General features: G+C 50.3%; 1 long non-coding RNA gene and 1 pseudogene across 2 annotated transcripts; one reads left to right on the top strand and one right to left on the bottom strand.

The window, feature by feature from the left end:
• Window positions 1-12,763: 12,763 nt before the first annotated feature.
• LOC119345413 lies at window positions 12,764-20,438 on the top strand. 2 transcript variants are annotated; one of them, XR_005167035.1, is made up of 3 exons: window positions 12,764-18,211; window positions 18,805-18,882; window positions 19,846-20,438. It is a non-coding gene; the product is annotated as an uncharacterized LOC119345413 (long non-coding RNA). The 2 variants fall into 2 exon arrangements; XR_005167033.1 differs by having other exon boundaries at window positions 18,805-20,438.
• Window positions 20,439-20,642: 204 nt separating this feature from the next.
• On the bottom strand, window positions 20,643-22,888 carry LOC119307529 (annotated as a pseudogene).
• Between the last annotated feature and the right edge of the window lie 388 nt (window positions 22,889-23,276).

Raw genomic sequence — 23,276 nt, 5'->3', positions numbered from 1 at the left:
GTAGCATATTAAATCAACTTGCCTACTAAATCAACTAAATCAAAATGTTCTATAAATCAACTAAATCAACTAGCCTATTAAATCAACTTGCCTACTAAATCAACTAAATCAAAATGTTCTATAAATCAACTAGCCTACTAGATCAACTTGCCTACTAAATCAACAAAATCAAAATGCTCTAAATCAACTAACCTACTAAATCAACTAAGTCATATGAACTAAATCAAAATGTTGCATATGAACTAGCCTACTAAATCAAAATGTAGTAGGGAGGAGGGGTTGTGGATGGAGGAGGGAGGAGGGAGAAGGAGGGGCGACTGGAGGAGGGAGGAGAGAGTAGGATGGAGGAGGAAGGGTGGAGCGAGGATGGGCCGGCCGGCGGCGAGTCGAGGGAGGACAGAGGAGGAGGGCGGTACCGAGTCCAGCAAGGAGGAGGAGGTGACGATGACACAGAGGGAGGAGGGGTAGGCGACGGCGGCCGGCGGGGGAGGACCAGGGCGGGGGGTGAGGGGGAGATCGAGCGAGTGTGAGTGTGAGTGTGGATCGGATAGAGGAGAGCGTGGGTGGTGGGAGATAGCTAGTTTTAGCAGTAGCGCGGCGTACGTAAAGGCGCTACTGCTAAACTACCTAGCAGTAGCGCCCTTCTAGTAAACGCGTTGCTGCTATAACTAGCTTCGTTGCGGGATCATGGGAATTATAGCAGTAGCGTGGCTTGGCGGTGGCGCGCTACTGCTACTTTTCTTTCAGCAGCAAGTTCTGGTAGAGCGCGCTACTGATAAATTGCAGCAGCGCCTTATTTTAAAACTCGCTGCTGGTAAGATCCTGTGTATAGGCTTTTCCCTAGTAGTGATGGTGTGGTTATTAACATATTATACTACATATAATATATAGAACATTGATTATAATTTGGGATAATGTGTGGCTTTTGCAACTCACGGCTAAATACTTGTCATAATGTAGGGGGCGGGGCACTATACCTTGTCTGATAAACATGGTGTACGTATGGAACATGGTGTAGATCATGAGTATCTAGTTAGTACATTAAATGTACTATTATTTGGAATCAACATTAAATGTGTTCAAAAATTTGAATTCGAGTTCATATCTATCTCTATAATAATCATGTGGTGTGTTGTTAAGAAATACGCGAATGATGGTTTAAGTAGGCAACAATCATGATTGTAGATTCTTATTCAAATAGAGAAACAAATTCAAATTTAGTTCGAATTGCAGCGGTAGTGTAGACATTTGGAATGCACTATAATGTTGGTATGAGTAGGTTACATGCATTATACAGACGGCGAAAAAATTTAATTGGACATAACATGAATTCATACGTAGCTTTGAATAGCATTTGTACAGTAAAACGGGACTATCTCTTTGTGTGGTGTGAATAGCTTTATTTTTTTCATTTTTTTATTGAGGGAAGTGCGAATTGATTTGGTACGTACAATATTACACGTTAGGCTTGTCCCTAAAATTCAACCCGTGCCTTCTTATATCCCGAAAATTCAGATATCGTGCTACCAAAACTCTCGCCTTCACAACTCGCGCCTTGCTATCCCGAAATTACAACGCGTGCGAAAACTCCCTCCAACTGCCAAATCCCAACATATGAAATCCCCCTTCTAACCCTGAGCCGAAAGGGCCGCTAGTTCAAATCGGTGGGGGTACTTTTGTAACACACCCTACATTTTGTACAAGCGCGTCCCTAAGTCATGGTTCCCCCTCCCATCGCCTCCTTTTTGCCATTCGAAATCCCAGGCCGCCATAACCTCTCTGCTCCAGCCGCGAAACCCCACCCTCCTCTGTTCGCCACCTCACCGCTGCCCAGACGGAGCCTCTTCCTTGACGACGACGTCCACCGCAACAGCTCGACGTCCCTCATATCCACCTCCTCGAATGAGGATCCGTCGCCCCGCCGGTTCAGCCACCCCGTCCTCCACCTCCAAGGAGCTACTCCGATGATCGCCTCATCTATCACGGCTGCTCCATCCCCACAGCGCCGCCTTAACCTGCTCCACCAGAACCACAACATCCTCACCGACTCCTCGGACGAAGCCGAGGCCTACTCGGCGCCACCAAAGAGGTTGTACACTCATCGCATCGCACCTTCTCCTTCACTTGACCTCCCGGCACCGACGGTGCTCCATCCCACACCCCCATGGCGCGGCTACCTCGAAGCTGGTGCCGCGGGCGACATCTCTACTATTCAATTATTCATGCATTTTGTTGAAAGGAATGGAGCAAAACATCCACCTAGACCTACTTTTCAAAATTCCATGCATCAAACAAGACCAAGTGCATTAGTGTCAGAATAACATTCTAACAGTACAGGCTTTCATATGGTTTCACTTTAATTTGGCCATGTTTCTTTGCATTCCTCTGCTCTTCCAATTCCTGTGAACCAAACACCCAAGTTGATAGAAATCATGTGTTTACAAATGATTTGTTTCCCACGTGCATTCCTATCCTATTCCGGTGTTTTTCCTATCCCTACGTTTTTAGAATCCTGCAAGCCAAAGGAGCCCTTACAAAATCACTTCAGTTACACGTAGGTGTCGAAGAAAACTTTGTGTGGTTTGTCCTGCTCCTGCCGCGACGTCGTCCACCTCAACTGAGCTGCTCCATCAACAGAAGCATCCACCAAACCCGACATCACGACTCCTGACCGTCTTTCGCCGCCTCAGATCTCCTTCCCTATCGCCGGCACCCAACGCAATGTCATCACCATCATCGACTCAACAAATGAACTTGAGGAGTACAAGGGTCCACAAGAGAGGTCGCACTCTTTTGTTTCTGCTTATATTATGCATTACTTAATATTACCTGCTACTTTATCGTCCTATTCACCTCTTAGACTCCAAGTTAGGTCCAAATTAATGTTCAAACTTGAGTTCAAAATTAGTTGTGGGGCGCATATCAAGGCAGCAATGAATAGTATCTTTGTCTATTATCTAGCACATATCGAGGCAGCAATGAATAGTATATCTGCCTATGTTGTTCATCTTGGGTGGGAAAGAAATAGTCAAGCAATCATCATTTGTCTTTTTGTTGAATTAAAGGTATCATCAGCCTGCTATCATTATTTTTGGATCCATCCACTGGTTGTTACCGCCGGTCTAGACTCCTTACATAATCTCACTATATTTTCTCGTATGCATGTCAGAAATTTTACATAATCATACTGAACATGTAGAGAAAAAGAGAAGAGTTTTCCGTGGCAATACAATGTCATGTAGACATCGGTCCATGGTGGGTTCAATGGCAAACCATCCCCCTCCCCCGATTGTAATCCAGAGGAAGATATCTGTTCTGAGGTGGATTCAGACGCAGCTGACCACTCCTGTTTACCCCCACAAGGTATTTGCTCTAACTTGGCATGATGATATTAGTCATATCATGCATATGTTGCCTTGCAGTGCCTACCTTTGACATCATATATGTCATCTGCTTAGTTTAGACATGTTCTATAATGCCACCTATTTAGTTTCTATATCATATATGGGAATTATGCAGTCTCATCTCTTCTAGCCAGCCATAATATATGTGAAAATCAATGTCATCTTGTTTAACCAGGCATCATATATTTGAATGATATCTTGCCCACCCTTTTCTTCATTACATTTCCATTTGTTGACAATATTTGTACATTAAACTACTCTTGTTGTGAATCAGCCATTTGAGTGGGTGATGGAAAAATCTAGAGTGAAAAGAAGGTCTTCAGAGAAGACAACACAACCTATCGAAGCAGGTGTCTTGCTGGTTCCCGATAGCTCCTCAGAGATGGTCCGAGCCATGGCCGGATCAACAGGGAGAATCGCTGGGAGCGGCTGGCCGTAAACCACCTCAAAAGGCATGGCGCGTAGGGCAGAGTGATAGGAGGTGTTGTAGCAGTACTCCGCCCACGAGAGCCAGTCCACCCATGCACGAGGACGATCACCTGTGACACAATGCAAATACATGGCAATCACCTTGTTGACGACCTCGGACTGGCCATCCGTCTGAGCGTGGAAGGCCGTGCTCAGGCGGAGCTTCACGCCCGCCATTTGAAAGAGATCGTGCCACACATGCCCCGTGAACACGTGATCTCGATCGCTGACGATCGAAGAGGGAAACCTGTGGAGACGGCGATACCATCGAAGAAGGCCCGGGCCACGGACGCTGTCGTGTAGGGATGACCGAGTGCAATGAAGTGAGCATACTTGGAGAAGCGGTCGACGACAGTGAGAATGACTGACTTGCCGCCCACCTTGGGGAGGCCCTCGATGAAGTCCATGGAAATGTCTGCCCAGACTTGAGACGGCACCTTCAATGGTTGGAGCAGATCAGCCGGCCTCAGAGTCCCCGTCTTGTTACGCTGGCATGTCACACAAGACCGCACCCAGTCACGGACCAGGGCCCGATCCCTTGGAATGTACAAGTCGGTGCGGAGATGATGGATGGTCTTCTGCACACCCTCATGGCCTGCTGAGTGGGCCAACAATAGCACCTGGTGACAGAGATCGTCGTGCGCAGGAACGAAGACCCGACGCCCATGTAGGAGCAACCCGTCGGTGAAGCGCCACGGCTCCTCCAGCTCACCCGCAGCCAGCTGCTGCTGAAGGAGGAGCGCATCCGGTGCGGTCGCGGTCGCCCGGAGGATGTCGGTGAAGAGGGCGAAGGAGGGCCCCGAGCGGATGCAGTGCCGCCCCCTCAGAGTCACCGATGGCAGTGTCGGCTTCGCACCGAGATAGGGCGTCGGTGACGGTGTTAAGGCATCCCGGGTGATACTCGACGGTGAAGTCAAAGCCGAAGAGCTTACTGATCCACTGGTGCTGCGGGATGGTAGACAGCCTCTGGTCGAGCAAGAACTTGAGGCTATGGTGGTCCATACGGATCTGGAAAGATCGACCCCACAGATAGGGCCGCCAGTGACACACCGCCTGCACCAAGCCAATGAGCTCGCGCTCATAGGCCGCGAGCTTAAGATGGCGCGCGGCAAAGGGCCTGCTGAGAAGGCGAGTGGTCCATCACCCTGATGAAGGACCGCACCGAACCCCGCATCGGAGGCATCACAGTCGACGACGAACAGGCGATCGAAGTCAGGCATCTGAAGGACAGGGCCCATCGTGAGGGCCCCCTTGAGGGCCTCAAATGCCGTGGTCGCCTCCTCATCCCAGGCAAAGGCATCGCGATGGAGCAGGCGTGTGAGCAGGGATGCGATGAGGCCTAACTCCCAGATAAATTTCCGGTAGTACCCCGCAAGGCCAAGAAACCCGCGAAGAGCCCCCGGTGAATGCGGGATCGGCCAGGCAGCGACGATCGCCACCTTGTCGGCGTCCATGGCCACCCCCTCGGCTGAGATGACATGACCGAGTTAGGCGACGGAAGGCGTCCCAAACGAGCACTTCGAGCGCTTAAGATGAAAATGGTGCGCTCGAAGCTCGTTGAAGACGATGGAGACATGTTGAAGGTGCTTCGCCCATGAAGCGATGTAGATAAGAATATCATCAAAGAAAACGAGCACAAACCGACATAGGTAGGGGCGGAGGACGTCGTTCATCAGAGCCTGAAACGTTGCCGGGGCGTTGGAGAGACCAAACGGCATGACCAAGAACTCAAAGTGGCCGTGGTGAGTCCGAAACGCCATCTTGGCGATATCATCGGGGTGCATGCGCACTTGGTGGTAGCCCAACCGGAGATCGAGCTTGGTGAAGAAGCATGCCCCATGTAGCTCGTCCAAGAGCTCATCGACCACCGAAATAGGAAACTTGTCCTTCAGAGTTAGAGCATTAAGAGTGCGGTAGTCGATGCAGAAGTGCCATGTGCCGTCCGACTTGCGGACGAGGAGGACCGGTGCCAAGAACGGTGATGTGGAGATCCGGATGATGCCCAAGGCGAGCATGAGCACGCACTACCACTCCATCTCATCCTTCTACAGCTGAGGATACCGGTAGGGCCGGACTACCGCTGGTGCCGAGCCCGGCAGCAGGTGAATGCGGTGGTCGTAGACCCAGGCCGGCGGGGCTGCTGCAAAAGGTGGTCCAATAGAGGACGCTCGGCCTCGGAGGAGGCCGCGGCCACCTGGAGCTGAGGCGTCGCTGGCGAGGCGCCACTAATGCCCTCCCACCGGACGCGGTGACCGAGACGCCAGAAGGTCATCGTCAAAGCGTCGAAGTCCCAGAGGATGGGGCCGAGAGTCCACAAAAAGTCGACGCCAAGGATGAAGTCGAAGCAGCCCAAGTCGATGTCGGCGCATGTGATGGTGAAGTGCTCGTCGCCGATAGTGATGGGCACGTCCCGTGCAAGCCCATGACACCGTAGGCTATCACCATTGGCCACGGTGACCCAAAGTTGCTCCCCGCATGTCGGTTGAAGTGCTAAGCGCCGCATCATAGCCTCAGGCAGGAAGTTGTGGGTGGAGCCCGTATCCAGGAGGGCCACCAGGCGCTCGCCGTGAATTGTCACCGATAAGAGCATAGTGCGCTCGTCGCGGACGCCGGCCAACGCATGGAGCGAGACAACGAGTGCGGTCGCCGGAGCGGCCGCAGGCGCGGGCTCTGTCGCGGCGGGGTCACCGAACCCATCGACTGGCGTGTCCACCTGAACATAGTCAGCCGTCTCCAAGTAGAAGAGGCGCGGGCAGACATGGCCCGGCGCGTAGGGCACATCGCAGTTAAAGCAAAGTCCCAGGCGGCGGTGCTCTAGCTGCTCCACCTGAGAGAGCCGACGAAAAGGCCGCGTCGCGGCCGAGGCGGCTGCTGGTGGAGCGGCCGGAGGTGCAGGTGCTGCCGGGGGCGGTCGGGGGGGCTGCCGGTGAAGGAAATATGCCCTAGAGGCAATAATAAAGTTATTATTTATTTCCTTATATCATGAAAAATGTTTATTATTCATGCTAGAATTGTATTAACCGGAAACATCATACATGTGTGAATACATAGACAAACAGATTGTCACTAGTATGCCTCTACTTGACTAGCTCATTGATCAAAGATGGTTATGTTTCCTAGCCATAAACATGAGTTGTCATTTGATTAACGGGATCACATCATTAGGAGAATGATGTGATTGACATGACCCATTTCGTTAGCTTAGCACACGATCGTTTAGTATGTTGTTGTTGCTTTCTTCATGACTTATACATGTTCCTATGAGTATGAGATTATGCAACTCCCGTTTACCGGAGGAACACTTTGTGTGCTACCAAACGTCACAACGTAACTGGGTGATTATAAAGGTGCTCTACAGGTGTCTCCGAAGGTACATGTTGGGTTGGCGTATTTCGAGATTAGGATTTGTCACTCCTATTGTCGGAGAGGTATCTTTTGGCCCTCTCGGTAATACACATCACTTAAGCCTTGCAAGCATTGCAACTAATAAGTTAGTTGCGGGATGATGTATTACGGAACGAGTAAAGAGACTTGCCGGTAACGAGATTGAACCGGGTATTGAGATACCGACGATCGAATCTCGGGCAAGTAACATACCGATGACAAAGGGAACAACGTATGTTGTTATGCGGTCTGACCGATAAAGATCTTCATAGAATATGTGGGAGCCAATATGAGCATCCAGGTTCCGCTATTGGTTATTGACCGGAGACGTGTCTCGGTCATGTCTACATAGATCTCGAACCCATAGGGTCCGCATGCTTAACGTTACGATGACCGAAGGTTGTTCGGAGTCCCGGATGTGATCACGGACATGACGAGGAGTCTCGAAATGGTCGAGACATGAAGATTGATATATTGGAAGCCTATGTTTGGATATCGGAAGTGTTCCGGGTGAAATCGGGATTTTACCGGAGTACCGGGAGGTTACCAGAACCCCCCGGGAGGTTAATGGGCCTTAGTGGGCCTTTACGGAGAAGAGGATAGGCGGCCAGGGCTGGGCCGCGCTTCCCTCCCCCCTAGTCCGAATAGGACAAGGAGAGGGGGGCAGCGCCCCCCCTTCCTTCCTCTCTCCCTCCTCTTTCCCCCCTCCCAAGTCCTAATCCAACTAGGAAAGGGGGGAGTCCTACTCCCGGTGGGAGTAGGACTCCTCCCGGCGCGCCTCTCCCCTTGGCCGGCCGCACCCCTCTTGCTCCTTTATATACGGTGGCAGGGGGCACCCTAGAGACACAATAATTGATTGTTTGATCTTTTAGCCGTGTGTGGTGCCCCCCTCCACCATAGTCCACCTCGATAATACTGTAGCGGTGCGTAGGCGAAGCCCTGCGTCGGTAGAACATCATCATCGTCACCACGCTGTCATGCTAACGAAACTCTCCCTCAACACTCGGCTGGATCGAAGTTCGAGGGACGCCATCGGGCTGAACGTGTGCTGAACTCAGAGGTGCCGTACGTTCGGTACTTGATCGGTCGGATCATGAAGACGTACGACTACATCAACCGTGTTGTGCTAACGCTTCCGCTTACGGTCTACAAGGGTATGTAGACAACACTCTCCTCTCTCGTTGCTATGCATCACCATTATCTTGCGTGTGCGTAGGAATTTTTTTGAAATTACTACGTTCCCCAACAGTCGGCCCCCTCGAGTCGGTGTCGTCGGCTGCAAGGCCTGGGCGCGACGCTCGAAGGCCCGAGCATAGTACATGGCCGTCTGGAGGTCCTGGGGCCCCGCAGCTCGACATCCACACATATGTGGTCTGGGAGGCCACCCACGAAGAGCTCGGCCAGCTGAAGTGCCGTCACGCCCGGCGCATGACACGCCAGGGCCTGGAAGCGGTCGGGAAATCCTGCACCGTGGAGGTGAAGGGTAGGCGACCCAACTCCGCCAAGCTTCTCCCACGGATCGGTGGCCCAAAACGAACGAGGCATAGCTCGCGAAAGCGCTCCCACGGGGGCATGCCGCCCTCGTGCTGCCTGAGGGCATAGTACCATGTCTGTGCCGCTCCACGGAGGTGGTAAGAAGCGAGCCAGGTGCGATCCGACGCGAGTGTGCGCTGCCTGCGGAAGAACTGCTCGCACTGGTTGAGCCAGTTGAGGGGGTCCTCCGTGCCATCATACGTGGCGAAGTCAATCTTGGCGAACCGTGGCGGCGTCTGTGTCAGAGCGCCCTGACCGACTGGCCCGGCGGTGCGGAGCGGCGAGGACGGCGGCGCCCGGTCGATGGTGGGGCGGCCGGCGTAAGGGCCCGCAGAACCGAATGGCTCGTCGTACTTTAGTGTGGGTACCGACGGTTCCCCGGCCTCCGTGTAGACCGGCAGCGGTGACGTCGCGGTCAGCCAGGCCAGAATCAGGGATGGCGCCAACGGGAAGCGGACGTGCTGGATGGGGAGGCCTCCCGGCGCGGACTGCCCGGGGCCGGAGTAGACCAGCGGCGCGGTGGCGTTTGATGGCGGCGGACCCGTGGAGGGGGCGGAGATTGGCCGGAGGAGGCGCCGGCGGTGGAGCCCAGCGGCGCGGTGAAGAGGATCGGCTGCGACGCGGTGGTGGTGGGCAGCGGCGGGATTGGTGGTGGTGCCTACATGGTCGAAACCGAGCTACTTGATACCAAGGTGGTAGGAGCTAGGGTTCTACCGGGTCTAGGGTGTAGCCTGTAGGGGAAGGAGGGAGGAGGGTGAGGGCTGGTGCGTTGCGTCCAGCGGTAGGGCGCCGTCCTTGCTGCTGGTGCAGCGGCGGCGACGGAAGCAGGGGCGGCTATGGCTTAGGGTTTCCGGCTCCTCTGGGAGCCGGGCAATAGAATTGTCTTATTGCTTAATTCTCAAAAGAGTCTTACAACTTGTTTATATAACCACGATGTGAAATAAAACTAAGATAACTTGTGGGCTAAGCCCCTAACTAAGCCTGCCCGGTGGGCCTCCTACGGGCATAAGTCTGCCCGGTCATACCAGAGGTCAAGTTTGTGACTATGATTTGCCATAATACAAGTTTGTTACTAGACCAATAGGAGATAAACTTGTCGTTGTGATTTGCCAAAATACAAGTTTGTCACTAGACCAATAGGAGAGAAGACTGAACATTCACTTGTGTGATGAAGATTGAAGAGGGTCCTTTTGCAGCCTTAAAGCTGCAAGGGTGAAAACACAGTGAGAGAGTTGGGAAAATGGTTGAGAGCTTGCCCTAAATCCATATTCAAGCCTCCTAGAGCAACAATCGCTGCGTGCTTCTTCTGTGCAACAACATGACCTTTTCCCTTCTGATCAGCAACAACATCACCTTTTGATTTCTTCCTTGGTGCTTGAACATGCTCCTACACAAGTACAAAATTTGCTGGTTATGTGGAACTAAATAAGCAGGGAAGTAAGAAAAGTATGCGTTATGTGGAATTAGAAAAATAGGGAAGCAAGCAAATTCTGCTGGTTATGTGGAAATTAAAAAAACAGGAAAGTAAGCAAAAATATGGAACTAACCATTGTCCCAAAAGTAGAAGATATATTAGCAAAGAAACTTTGGCGGCAGTTGGAATTCAACTACTGTCAGTTTGTTTCGGATGTAGATGTAGTAGCAGATGTTACCAATGATGCAGATGTAGATGTAGTAGCAGATGCATACGTAGATTTTACTGAATTCAGCTACTTATAACTGAATTTGTTTTACATAGTGCAGACGTAGTAGTAGATGTAACACAATTTCAAAGTCAAGAAATAGAGTTTCCAATTACTGTCAGTTTAGTTTCATGGCATCAGTTGAACAGTTGAAAAAGAACAAGCTTGATTTAAATTTCTCGCTGCCAATAAACATAAATACCTTCATTACATAGCTACTACATGGATGTCAGTACTCAGAAAATAGAGTGACCACACTTTTCCTTTCTTCAGAATTTGACTAGACAAGGAACAAACTACCTTCAGTATATAAAACATATAGCTACTACAAAAAACAGAGTTTCGGACTTAAAACCGAACCTTTTCTTTCTTCAGAATTTGACCACACAGGGAACAAACAAATGACTACTGTTTCAGACTTAAGTCCATACTTAGAACTCTGAACTTTTTTCTACCTTCACTTCTAACATACAACAAGACCTATGAAAATCAACCAACCCCAACCAAATCACCTAACATCTACAATCTCAAAACGACCAGACGAGACAGGGGAGGGAAACCCTATCTCGTGCGCCCTAATAGCATTGTCAAATAGAGGAGTCAGGGCAAAAATCGTGGGGAATGGGATTCGCATCTCGTACCTCGTTCCATGGCTTCAATCGGATCACGGATTCGTTGCGTTGATCATGAGCTGTGGCGGCTGCAACCCACGGCGGAGACGGCGAAGGCGACTGGGGAGCAGGGGTGAAACGAAGGGACCAGGGGAGGCGAAACAACTGGGGAGCCGACCAGGGTGAACTGACCCAAGCCAACCATGCCATGTCAGCCTCTTTACTATGTCTACCTACTTGCCACGTCTGAAGCAAAAAAGGAAAACAGCCTAAAATCGGATCAAAACCAGCTTAGGGAAATATTTGACCGGTTTTGAAGATTCGAGGGTTAAAATTGTACCAAATTGAAGTTCAGGAGGGTATTCGTCCCTCTGGGCGCATTTGGGGTGAAATATGTACTCCCTCTGTCTCATAATGTAAGACGTTTTTTTGATACTAGGTAGTGTTAAAAAACGTCTTACTAGTATAAAAAAACGCAACTAGGATTAACACCCCATCGATAGACCCGCATCTCGAACACACGAAGCAACCAAACTCCAGCGAAAAAGTAGGATCGCATCAGGCGATCAAGGAGGCGACCGGGATCCCTTGCGCGCCGCCGGTGACGCCGCCGGTTCCCTCTCTCTCCGTCGGCCGCTCCGGCGGCGGGAGGGAGGGGGAACCCCGGGTCTGTTCGCTAGGTGGGTGTGTGGTAGGGTTAGGGTTGAGGGAGACGCTGCCGAGACCGTTGTGGTGGTGTCGCGTCGGAATAAGTTTCTCCGGGCTCCGTTCGCGGTCAAGCGAGGCTTTTGCCTTCGTCTAGGAGCCAGCGGTGTTGGGGATCCCCGGATCTCGTCGAGGTCGCGGGCTATGGTGGTTGGAGGTCCATCGACACTGGCCGTTTGGATCCTCAGATGGGCGATGGATGCAGGGAGACGAAGACCTTTCTTCTTCCTTGTTGGTATGATTTGCTGCTGCGGTTCTTCTCCTTCCTCTGCGCTGATGCTGGTAGGAGATCCTGCTTTGTCTGGGCGGATGGCCGGGCCGCGGTGCTGGACCGGTCGGATGACTCGAGTTCTCTTCCTTCCGGAAGGGACACTTTTCGCCGTACTCAAAGCCAAAGATGGCGACGGCTATTGCAGGTGTATTGGATTGATGTCCATGCCCTTTCAGCGCTGGTGTCAAGAAAGAAGGAAGCAGCGTGGCGGCAATTGTACTGTGGTCGAAGATGATGACCTGTTTGCGACTGGTTGCAGATCCTTCTGCTGCAGGGGTCTTCTCTCAAGATTCAGGGATGATGACACAGGGCTCCGGAGATCCTCTTGTGTTATGGTTGTCTTAGGGTACTCTAGGTGTTCATGGTCCTTTGCGTTTGTGTTTCAGTGTGCTTGTAAGAGTCGACTGCTTTGTACTGATTCGTAATTTGAATAAAAAAATTCTCAAAAAAATATATCAAAAAAACGTCTTACATTATGAGACGAAGGGAGTACTTCTTTCATTTGTTGACAATCCTAGTTGTTTACATCCCAACTTTTTTTTTTTGAGGGATCACATCCTAACTAGTTGGGATTGTCAAGAAAATATGGGTTCAAAATTGAAATGGGCCATAAGCTCGGTCGTTCTGAACTAGCCCACGTTTCATTCCTCCTGCTCTATATGTATCTTCTTCTTTCCCAAGTCTTCGTCCTTTGTCTCAAAAAAAAAAAGTCTTCCTCCTCCTGTATCTCTTGTACTCGAATTTGAGGAAGTTATACTAGACGGATATGTCAAGTGGTATTCAGAGCTTAGATCGGTCCGATTCGCGCTCCGCAATCTCGAGATTTCTCTGTAACATCGACCGATTGGTTGTTGATTGCTTTTGGGCGATCGACTAGAAATCCGAAATCGGCGTGAGAGGAATTCAGAGGGAGCGGCGACGGCGCCGTTCAAGCTGAACGCTCAGACGAGGCATTTGGTGGACGCGATGAGCTCGTTTGAGGAGAACTTGATGCAGGAGTGGAGGGGATTGCCGAAATCCAGACTCGGCTGGATGGATTGGATAGCAAGTTTGAGGAACAGATGGCCCGGCTAGATCAAGTCCACTCCAAGGTAAATCTCTTCGTGAGTTCTCCGGGGGAGATCCACCAGGATCAGGTTCATGTGGCACGGGTGCTCAAGGAGTCATCCAGCGCGAGGGATGCGAATATCGGCAGTATGGCGGCGCCGCCGCGCCGGGGTGTTTCGCCTTTTTGCTGCCCGGCAGCAGCAGCGCATGCCAGTGGGTCGACTTCGAAGGAACAACACCGCCCTCCTCCTCCAGTGGATCCTGGCAAGGTACCTCCAACACCACAGTATTCCTCTTCGTTTGACGAGCATGGGTCGAAGCGGCCGTGGATGCCTAAGATAGAATTTCCGAGGCTTGATGGAGTGCGTATTTGGCTTGACAATTGTGAGGCCTATTTCCAACTGTATCAAATTCCTGACAATTTCATGGTCATGTCCGCATCTCTGCACCTATACGGCAATGCAGCACACTGGTATCAGGCGTATAAACTGTATGATTACTGCTCTTCATGGAGTCAGTTTGCCTCAGCTATTCTGCTGGAGTTTGACCGGAACATGCATCGAAACTGTATGCGCGAATTGCTAGTAACTGAAACAGGTTGGTTCAGTTCAGGAATGTCGCAACAACCTCAACCAATTGGTGTACCAAGTGCGACTGTATGAAGGGGCTGTTAGTGAAACCCTGTTGGTAACTCAATTTGTCTTAGGATTGAAGGAAGAAATTCGTTCTGCAGTGGAAATCTAGTTACCTCTGTTAGTAAACACGGTAGCTGAATATGCTTTAGTATAGGAGGCGGTGTTGGAGAGGAACAAAAGTCAGCAAGGGCGTTTTCATAGAAATGGAGGATACAGAACTCAGCAAACACGAGAGCCAATGCAGAGAACACAATTTGCAGCTGGAGAGATTTGGAAAGCCAAACAACTCAAGGATTACCGTAGGGCCAACATTTGTGCTATAGTTGTGCAGATAAATATGCTCCTGGACACTTATGCAAGAAAAACGAAATGCAAGTCAAGGCTGCTCAAATCATATCAGAAGAGCAAGTGTATTTGGAAGATGCTATGTTGGATGCCTTGGCAGTGGAGAAAACTGCAGCTGAGGCTGCTGCCTTTCTGTCGGTTAATGCTCTGTTAGGTTCCCAAAATCCTAAGACAATCAGATTAAGAGCTATGGTGGACAATAAGGTCATGCTTCTGTTAGTGGACTCTGGAAGTTCACATACTTTTATTGATCAGCAACTGGCGTACATGCTACAGTGTCCTACCTCTCCACTTCATGTTTCTCTGAGAGTGAAAGTAGCTAATGGGGAGTTCATGCAGTGTGAGCAAGAAGTTCATGGGTTTAAATGGTGGATTCAGGGTCACACCTTCATTACTGACATGAAGTTTGTGCCATTGGGAGGCTATGATGCCATCTTGGGCATGGATTGGCTGGAGAAATGGGGTCCTATGACTTGTCACTGGAGGAAAAGTGGATTCAGTTCCAACACAATGAACAACTCATTACTTTACAAGGCTTGCATGATAAACCTGTGACACAAATTAAAGAGCTCACTGCAGAACAGTTAGAGAAGTGTCTTAAAGGTAATGATGTTTGGGCTACAGCAGTGTTAGCCCCTGAAGCAGATCTCTCTGTCCAAACTACACCTGAAAGTGTACAAGAACTTCTGACTGAATACAGTGATGTGTTTCAGAAACCACAGCAGTTGGCACCACATAGAGCATTTGATCATGCCGTTTCCCCTGTTACCTGACAGTGTTCCTGTAAACTCAAGACCATATAGATATTCTCCTTTGCAAAAGGATAAGATTGAGAAGCAGGTGGATGAAATGATTGAAGCTGGACTAGTGCAACCCAGTATGTCTCCTTTTGCTTCTCCTGTGCTGCTGGTCAAGAAAAATGATGGAACATGGAGGTTTTGTGTGGATTATAGAACGTTGAATGTTTTGACAATAAAAAGCAAATTTCCTATGCCTGTGGTAGATGAGCTATTGGATGAGGCAGGTGCCAAATGGTTTTCCAAACTGGATCTTAGAGCAGGGTACCATCAGATTAGGATGGTGGAAGAGGATGAAGCTAAAACAGCATTTAAGACTCATCATGGTCAATTCCAGTTCAGAGTTATGCCATTTGGTCTCACAAATGCACCAGCACATTTCTAGTGCCTTATGAATGCAATATTTGCCAGGTTTACAAGAAGATTTGTGTTAGTATTCATGAATGATATCCTAGTTTTTAGTGAAGATTTGGACTCCCACTTAGAGCACAAGTTATTTCCCAAGGAAAGCAAATGTTTCTTTGCTCAGCAACAACTTGAGTACCTGGGCCACATTATTTCTGACAAAGGTGTAGCAACTGATCCAGAGAAAACTAAGGCTATGTTACAGTGGCCCACTCCTACTACTGTGACAGTTACGAGGGTTTCTAGGGCTCACGGGGTACTATAGGAAATTTGTCCAAAATTATGGGATTCTGGCAAAGCCCCTAACTGTACTTTTGCAGAAGAAAGTTTTCACCTGGTCTTCAGAGGCACGAGTGGAAATTTACAAGCTCAAGCAAGCAATGAGCACCACCCCTGTCCTGGCTTTACCTAATTTTTCACAGCACTTCTGCATTGAAACGGATGCCTGTGACACTGGCATTGGTGATGTACTCAGTCAACAAGGACACCCAGTGGCTTACTACAGTAAGGCCTTGGGCACGAACAACAGCAAATTGTCCATCTACGAGGAGTTCTGAGCTGTGATGATGGCTGTGGACAGGTGGAGACCGTATCTGTCCAGGGGATCATTCACAATCAAGACTGATCACCAGAGTTTGTGTAGTTTGGAGGACCAAGTCCTGACTTCAGACTTGCAAAGAAAAGCTATGGCCAAGTTAGTAGGCTTGCAGTTTAAATTCCAGTTCAGAAAAGGAGTTGACAATAAGGTGGCCGATGCCCTTTCTAGAGTGGGACATGCTTTTGCCTTGAAAGGGGTTTCCAGTTCTCATCCTGTGTGGATTCAGAAGGTCATCAATTCCTATGTAATAGATTCTGAAGCACAGGAATTACTACAAAAGCTGGCTGTTACACCTGAAGCAGACCCAGATTTTACTCTTCAAAAAGGTCTACTTAGACACCAGGGAAGAATTTGGATTGGTGCTAATTCTGCATTGCAAACTAAAATCATAGAAGCATTTCATGCTAGTCCCATAGGAGGCCACTCAGGAATGCAAGCTACTTATCAGAGGATAAAGAATTTGTTTCACTGGTCAGGCCTCAAACAAGCTGTCATGAAATTTGTCCAGCGGTGTCAGGTTTGCCAACAAGCTAAGTGTGAACAGTGCAAGTATCCAGGACTTCCTAATCCACTGCCTGTTCCCCAAGGAGCTTGGGAGGATGTGACCATGGATTTTGTGGAAGGTCTGCCTAAATCATGTGGCTACTCTGTGATAATGGTGGTAGTGGGCAGATTTACAAAATATAGTCATTTTTGTTCCCTTGAAACACCCTTACACTGCTGCTTCTGTTGCCCAACTGTTCTTGCAGAATATTGTCAGGTTGCACAGCATGCCCTACACTATAACATCTGACGGGGATCCAGTGTTCACAAGTAAATTTTGGAAAGAATTATGGTCTTTGTGGCGCTCTAAACTTCCAATGTCAACTGCCAGGCACCCTCAGACTGATGGTCAATCAGAAAAGCAATGTCTCGAGATGTATCTCCGGTGCTCTGTCAATGCTACACCAACTAAGTGGGCCATCTGGTTACCATTGGCTGAATTTTGGTATAATACCTCCCATCATTCATCACTGAGTTGTTCTCCTTTTAAGGCATTATATGGACATGAGCCACATATTGGAGAACTGCCTCGCCCTCTGACAACTGACAAGGTCGATGTGGATCAGTCGATCCAAGAACGTCAACGTTACTCTGAACATCTGAAAGTGCAGCTACATAGAGCTCAAGCAAAAATGAAGTCTGAAGCAGACAAACATCGCTCTTCCAGAGAATTTCAGATAGAAGAGGAGGTCTTCCTCAAGCTCCAACCATATGCACAATCATTAGTGGTAAATAGACCTTTTCCTAAATTGGCATTCAAGTACTTTGGGCCTTATAAGATACTGGAGAAGATTGGTCCAGTAGAGTATAAACTAGCGCTCCCTGAAGGCAGTCAGGTACATCCGGTGTTTCATGTTTCTCAGCTGAAACAACATGTACCTGACCACACTCCAGTTTTTACTACTTTACCGGCACTTCTGTTGATGGAAGTTGAGGATCTGCAGCCTGCCCTGATCCTTGATCGCCGGCTAGTGAAGAAAGGTAATCAAGCACTGTTAAATTATCAGCCTCAGATGCTACATGGGAAGATTACACGACAGTTTGACAGACGTTTCCAAATGCACCAGCTTGGGAACAAGTTGGTTCTGGAGAGGCGGAACCTGTAAGTACCGTGACCCCGACAAGTACTGAACCAGGAACAGGTGTTCTGAAGATGATAGAGTCCTGCACCAAAGAGAGTGTGTGAGCTGGTTTTTAGTCTTTGGGCCAGCGGGTCGTGGGCCGTGTAAGGGAAGAGTTTGGATGAGCTGTATGAGCAGACATATAAGCTCGGTCGTTCCGTAGGTGAGGCAACGAGTTGTTGAACTAGCTCACGTTTCCTTCCTCCTCTCTGTATCTTCTTCTTTCCCAAGTCTTCCTCCTGCTGTACCTCTTGTACTCGAATCTGAGAAAGTTATACTAGGTCGGATATGTCAATCAGCCTGGTTGTTCTGTTTGTCGAAGGATTAGCTTGGTTTTGCCACACTACTGTTTTAGAATGCTAGCTGGAAATTTGCCTCTGTTCTGAGTAGATAATGACTGCGTTCAATGCACTTTGCTTTCCAAAACAAAGTAATAGATGTGAATATTGGTTAAACGAATGAGCAACAAACCAGCAATGACCCTGAAGAGATTTCGATTTATTTGATTGGGACACATATTTATCAACAATTTTTAGCTGGTGGAGAATTTACTATGCTTCAATTGGAAAAGAAGATCTGATGTGCAGTTATAGTGATGGAGAAATTCAGGAACCTGAGGAAATGAAGCATGTTTTCACAAAATGAGAAGACATGCTAATATGGTAATAATACACCCCATTCAAATAGACTACTTTTCATGTATTATGTGCTTGTGTCTCATTAGCTGCAAGTGCTTTCGACGACATGTTATTTTTTCTGTTGGAGATATGGGGATTAAATTGCCGCTACATTCTTTGCTAAATTTACTGATAGAAATGCCTAGAAATTTTGGACTTAGTACTGACTGTTACTACTAGAGATGCATGAAAACGTACAGATAGAATTGCTTGAAAGTACTCCCTCTGTAAACTAATATAGAGCGTTTAGATCACTACTTTAGTATTCTATATGCTCTTATATTAGTTTACAGAGGGAGTATCACCTTATTACTATATTTTAACAGGAAGACTGTTTGATATTTTTTAAGAGATATTCAGGTTGACGCCACCAAAAAGTCTGAAACATAGTAGACATGTTAGTTATATTCATGCAAGATTTCAGTTTTGCAACATGGTAATTGTGTTGATAAAATTGACTGAAAATATAGGACTCAATATTTACTAACTATCAATACTTGTACTAATATAAATTCATGAAAATCTTCTGATAGAGTTGCTTGAAATTGTCACTTCTGATTTTAGTTTAATGGGAACAGGGTTTGCTGTATCCAAAGGGATGGCACCTAATACAAGGTATTAGGCACTTTATGGCTTCTATAGACGGCGTTTCACTGGTAAAATGATATTACCTTTTTTTTCAAATAACTTCTAAAGGTTTGGCATGTCCTGCAAAAATATCTAGCGGTCGATCTTTTGTAAACTTTAAATGCTACATTAGATATGTTTTATTGCGGCTCAGTAGATCTGCTGCCAGAAAGTGCACAGATCATGGAATTAACATGCTAAGATTCGCGTCACCATTAGAAAGTAATACCCGTTAGGTTTATTGTGAGATCAGAAGATCTTGGTCTTTAAAAAAAAAAACTCACCGAAGTTCTGAATGTTCCAATATAGGGGCATACTGACATGCCCCTTATTGCTACGATAGTATTTGTACTTGTGTAGGTAGTATTGTGGCTAGCTTTTTGTTTCTCCTCCATTTCCTGGTATTTGCCAGTTTTCTGATATGAACTGTAATAGTTGATAATCCAGTTTAATAACCAAGCAAGAGATGTGATGTGCCAGTGTTAAATTCATGGTCTGCAGATGCTGTTGAGGAGATGCAGTTGCAGAGTCAGCAAAACGACCTCATGCGAATGATTATCCGAACTCTGTTTACCTCTCCTGTTTTTGTTTATATTCCTGGAAGACTGTATGCTGGCGTAGATGTTTAGTTTATGTTGGTTTGAAACCTTTCGGAACCTGGTTTTAGACCAGAAGCTCTGTATGACTTGTTGGTTTCATTTCTATGAAATGGAGCCGGGGGAGCTCCTCCCCCTTGATCGAAAAAAAAGATTATCCGAACTCTGGCTGCAAATATGATTGAAATGATTTGGAGTTAATTTAGCGTTTATGGGAATGTCATTAGTACTTTCAGTCAGGTATGGCAAAGCTGGGGCACTGATTTGGTTTCACTGAAATTTGTTCATAATTATATTAGGTTGTTTGTTATATATTCCAGATGAATCTTTAGCTAGATTCTGGTGGATGGAAGAACGGGAGAGACGAGGAAGTTAACAATATGCTCTTTGTTGCAGTTATGGTTTGGCTGGAAGGAACAAAGCTAATCCAGGTGAGAAGACAAGAATGGTGGTCAAGATAAATTTTTCCTATCAGCGTACATGAAGACCTTAACCTGAAAGTAAAAAAAAAAGCTCGAAAGGCAAAGCGGGAACCCAGATGGAGGGCACCGATGCAGGAGTCGATACTGATGGGCTTTTTGTTAAGCTGAATTGAGCTGGGTCAAGTGCTTGTGACAGGGCAAGGACACCTCGAGGAGCTCTCGAGTGGCCTACATGCTGAAACGCTGGGCACTACTTCAAGATGTACGAATTACTTGAACCATCAGATGCAGTAACGTGGAGCTGCAAATGCATGCCTCAAACCTGAATCTGGCAATGACCTCTCGCAACTACGACCTCTCTCCACTGGGTGTAATCTTCAAAGAAAATTAAAGCCTTGTTGTGTATTGCTTATTATAGTTGTGCCTAAGATCCTGTAACTCTGTAGTGCATTTAGTAGTTCCATTGTAGTTTCTATCAAGGTGAACGTGTACACCATGTTGTAATCTGACATAAACACAGAACAGTTAAAATTTCCTAAGAGACATATCATACTACTCCATACACCATACATACATCCAAGTGAGAAAAGGATGTATCAAGGTTTGATGAGCAGGCTTTTGGTGGGAGAGGATGAAGGTCGATAGATATGATCAAGTACCAAATACAAATTTAACTTAAATGGTTCATGATGCCATATATTACGATGAATTAATTGGACTGAGCAACGGGTGCTGCACTGCAACCCGCGCCACCATGCTCTAGCAGGAATCCTACAGCAGCGACGTCGACGTGACCACGATCGGGCTCCTCACCGTGTGATTGCCGGTGTCGTCCGCCCAGGTCAGCGCTCCGTGCAGCACCGCGCCGGGCGCTAGCTCTTCCTGAACCTGAATAACCACCGCGTACCGCTGCTTCTCCTGCTTGCCGCCGAACACCAGCGTGCTCGGCATGACGGTCACCTTGAGCCCGTTCAGTCCCTCTACCGTGGCCATGTACCTCGCCGGCCCGTCGGCCACGCTGGTCACCGTCCTGGCGAACTTCTTCTCTCCCGTCTTGTTGAAGAACGCAATGAACGACGGGTAGTTGAGGTCGAGCGACGCGCCGGTGCAGTCGACAGGGGCCGACGACTGCGCCACCGTCTTGATCTGCGCCGCCGTGTACTTCATCGCGCACATCATCTTGACGTAGTCTTCCGGCCCGGCGTCATACACCAGTCCCGGGGCCAGGGCGCGGTTCGGGTCGATGTGGCCGGACCCCATCGCGAGCGGCGAGGCTGGTCCGCTGTGGTTGCCGCCGGCCATGTCCTTGATGGGAGCAAAGGTGTTGTCCACCGCGCTAGCCGTCGTCATCATTGCCGACCGGATCGCAGCGGGACTCCACTCCGGGTGGACGGCCTTGAGCAGCGCCGCCACGCCTGCTGCGTGCGGGCACGACATGGACGAGCCGGAGATAACGTTGAACTTGCTGAACACTGACTGCGGTCTGCGGCCCGACCTTCGCGACGCTGACGTTCTCCGCCCACGATGCCAGGATGAACGAGCCGGGCGCGAGCAGGTCGGGCTTGAGCACCGTCGGGCAGCTCGCCGCCGGGCCGCGCGACGAGTAGCCCGCCACCAGCGGCGCGGGCTTCGTGCCCTCCACGGTCACCGCGAACTTGATCGAGGCCTTGGGCGTGCGGCTGCTCTGGACGTAGTGCAGCAGCGCAGGGGCAGCCTGCGGGCTCAGGATCACGCCCGGGAACCGGAAGTTCTCCATGATCTCCCGGAGCGGGTCGCTCGACAGAAACAGCGCGGCTTCCTGCGCCGCGGATATCGCGGGCCAGAGGGAATCCGTGTGCGTGGAGTCACAGAGCACGACATTGTCGCGCTTCATGGAGAGCAAGGTGCTGTTGTCGCACGTGCCGAGGAACACGAGCCCGGCGTTCCCGAGGCTGCTCGGGGTTCCTGGGTAGAGCGTTTCGCCGATGAAGGTCGTGCCGTCGCCGAGCCTGACGATGCCGGACAACTCCCGGTCCACCCTGCCCGACGCGACGGTGAGCACCCACGGCGAGCCGTTGTGGAGGTACCCGAGGTCCGGTCCATCGTTGCCCGCCGAAGTTGACACGAACACGCCGCGCTGCATCGCCGCGAACGCGCCAATGGCTACAGGGTCTTCGTATAACTGCCGGCCATTCAGGCTAAGGGAGAGGGAGAGCACGTCGACGCCGTCGGCGATCGCCTGGTCCATGGCGGCGAGTATGTCGGAAGCGTACGAGCCTTCGTCCCACAGGGCCTTGTACACCGCCACCCTGGCACGGGGCGCCATGCCGCGAGCGATGCCTCGGGCGTAGCCGAAGAAGGACGCGCCCGACACGGGCGAGCCGGCGGCCGTGGACGACGTGTGCGTGCCGTGGCCGTTCGTGTCCCGCGGGGAGTTGACAGCGACGGTCACGTTGTTGGCGATGAGGCCCTTGTTGAACTTGCGCGCGCCGACGAGCTTCCGGTTGCACACCTTGGCGGCGTCGAACGCCGTGCCGGACTCGCAGAAGCCCTTCCACCGCGCCGGCACCGGGGGGAGCCCGTCGTCGCGGAAGCTCGCGCTCTCGGGCCACACGCCCGTGTCCACCACGCCGATGATGACGTTGTCGCCGTAGCTTGAAGCCTCCCAAATCCCCCCGGCCGCGCCGACGCCGAGGAACTCGGGGGTGTGCGTCGTGTCGCGCACCACCCGGGCGTCGTCGCGGTAGCAGGAGATGAAGCCGGGGGATCGGCGGAGCACGGCGAGTTCCTCCTCACGAAGGCGCGCCGCGAACCCGTGTGTGGCGTGGTCGTAGGCGTAGAGCATCTTTGCCCCCGGCGCGGCCGCGGCGAGCGTGGAGGCGTACCAGCGCAGGGTGGCTGGAGAAGGGGCTCGGCATGGCCGACTTCTCCATGTGGACGATGTACGACGCCGCCGGCACGGTGTTGGCCGACGCGGCCGGCCGCACGCACAGCACGACCAGCACCAGCACCAACCCCATCCATGGCGCCATTGCGCGATGCAGAGGCGTAACTAGTAAGTGGAGGACCGGCGGTGTAACGGGTGGCGCGGCTCCCGCAATGACGATGCAGGGGCTATTTAACCTGAGATGGCGACAGACTTGCAGTACAAGTCTTCCTGGCCCCCGCGTCGTCCTCCCCAGGGCGACTCGGGCGGCGGCGCATCTCGCCACCACAGCGGCCGCCCCCCCTGCTCCCCCCCTCCTCGCCGCCGCCCGTTAGCCTCCGCCGGGCAAAGCCCCGCGCGGATCCGGCGGCGGTGGGGCTCTGGCGCGTCGGAGCGGCCGGCTGCGAGCGGGGACTCGTGCGGCAGCGACGGCGCGGCGCTCCTCCGCGCGCGCCGTTCGTGCTCCGTGGCGGTGGGAGGGCGGCGGTGCTTGCGGCGGG

This window comes from Triticum dicoccoides, chromosome 1B (assembly GCF_002162155.2).
Source record: "Triticum dicoccoides isolate Atlit2015 ecotype Zavitan chromosome 1B, WEW_v2.0, whole genome shotgun sequence".
NCBI lineage: Eukaryota > Viridiplantae > Streptophyta > Magnoliopsida > Poales > Poaceae > Triticum > Triticum dicoccoides.
The sequence above is the reverse complement of the archived record's forward strand: the minus strand, read 5'-3'. Positions and strand labels throughout refer to the sequence as shown.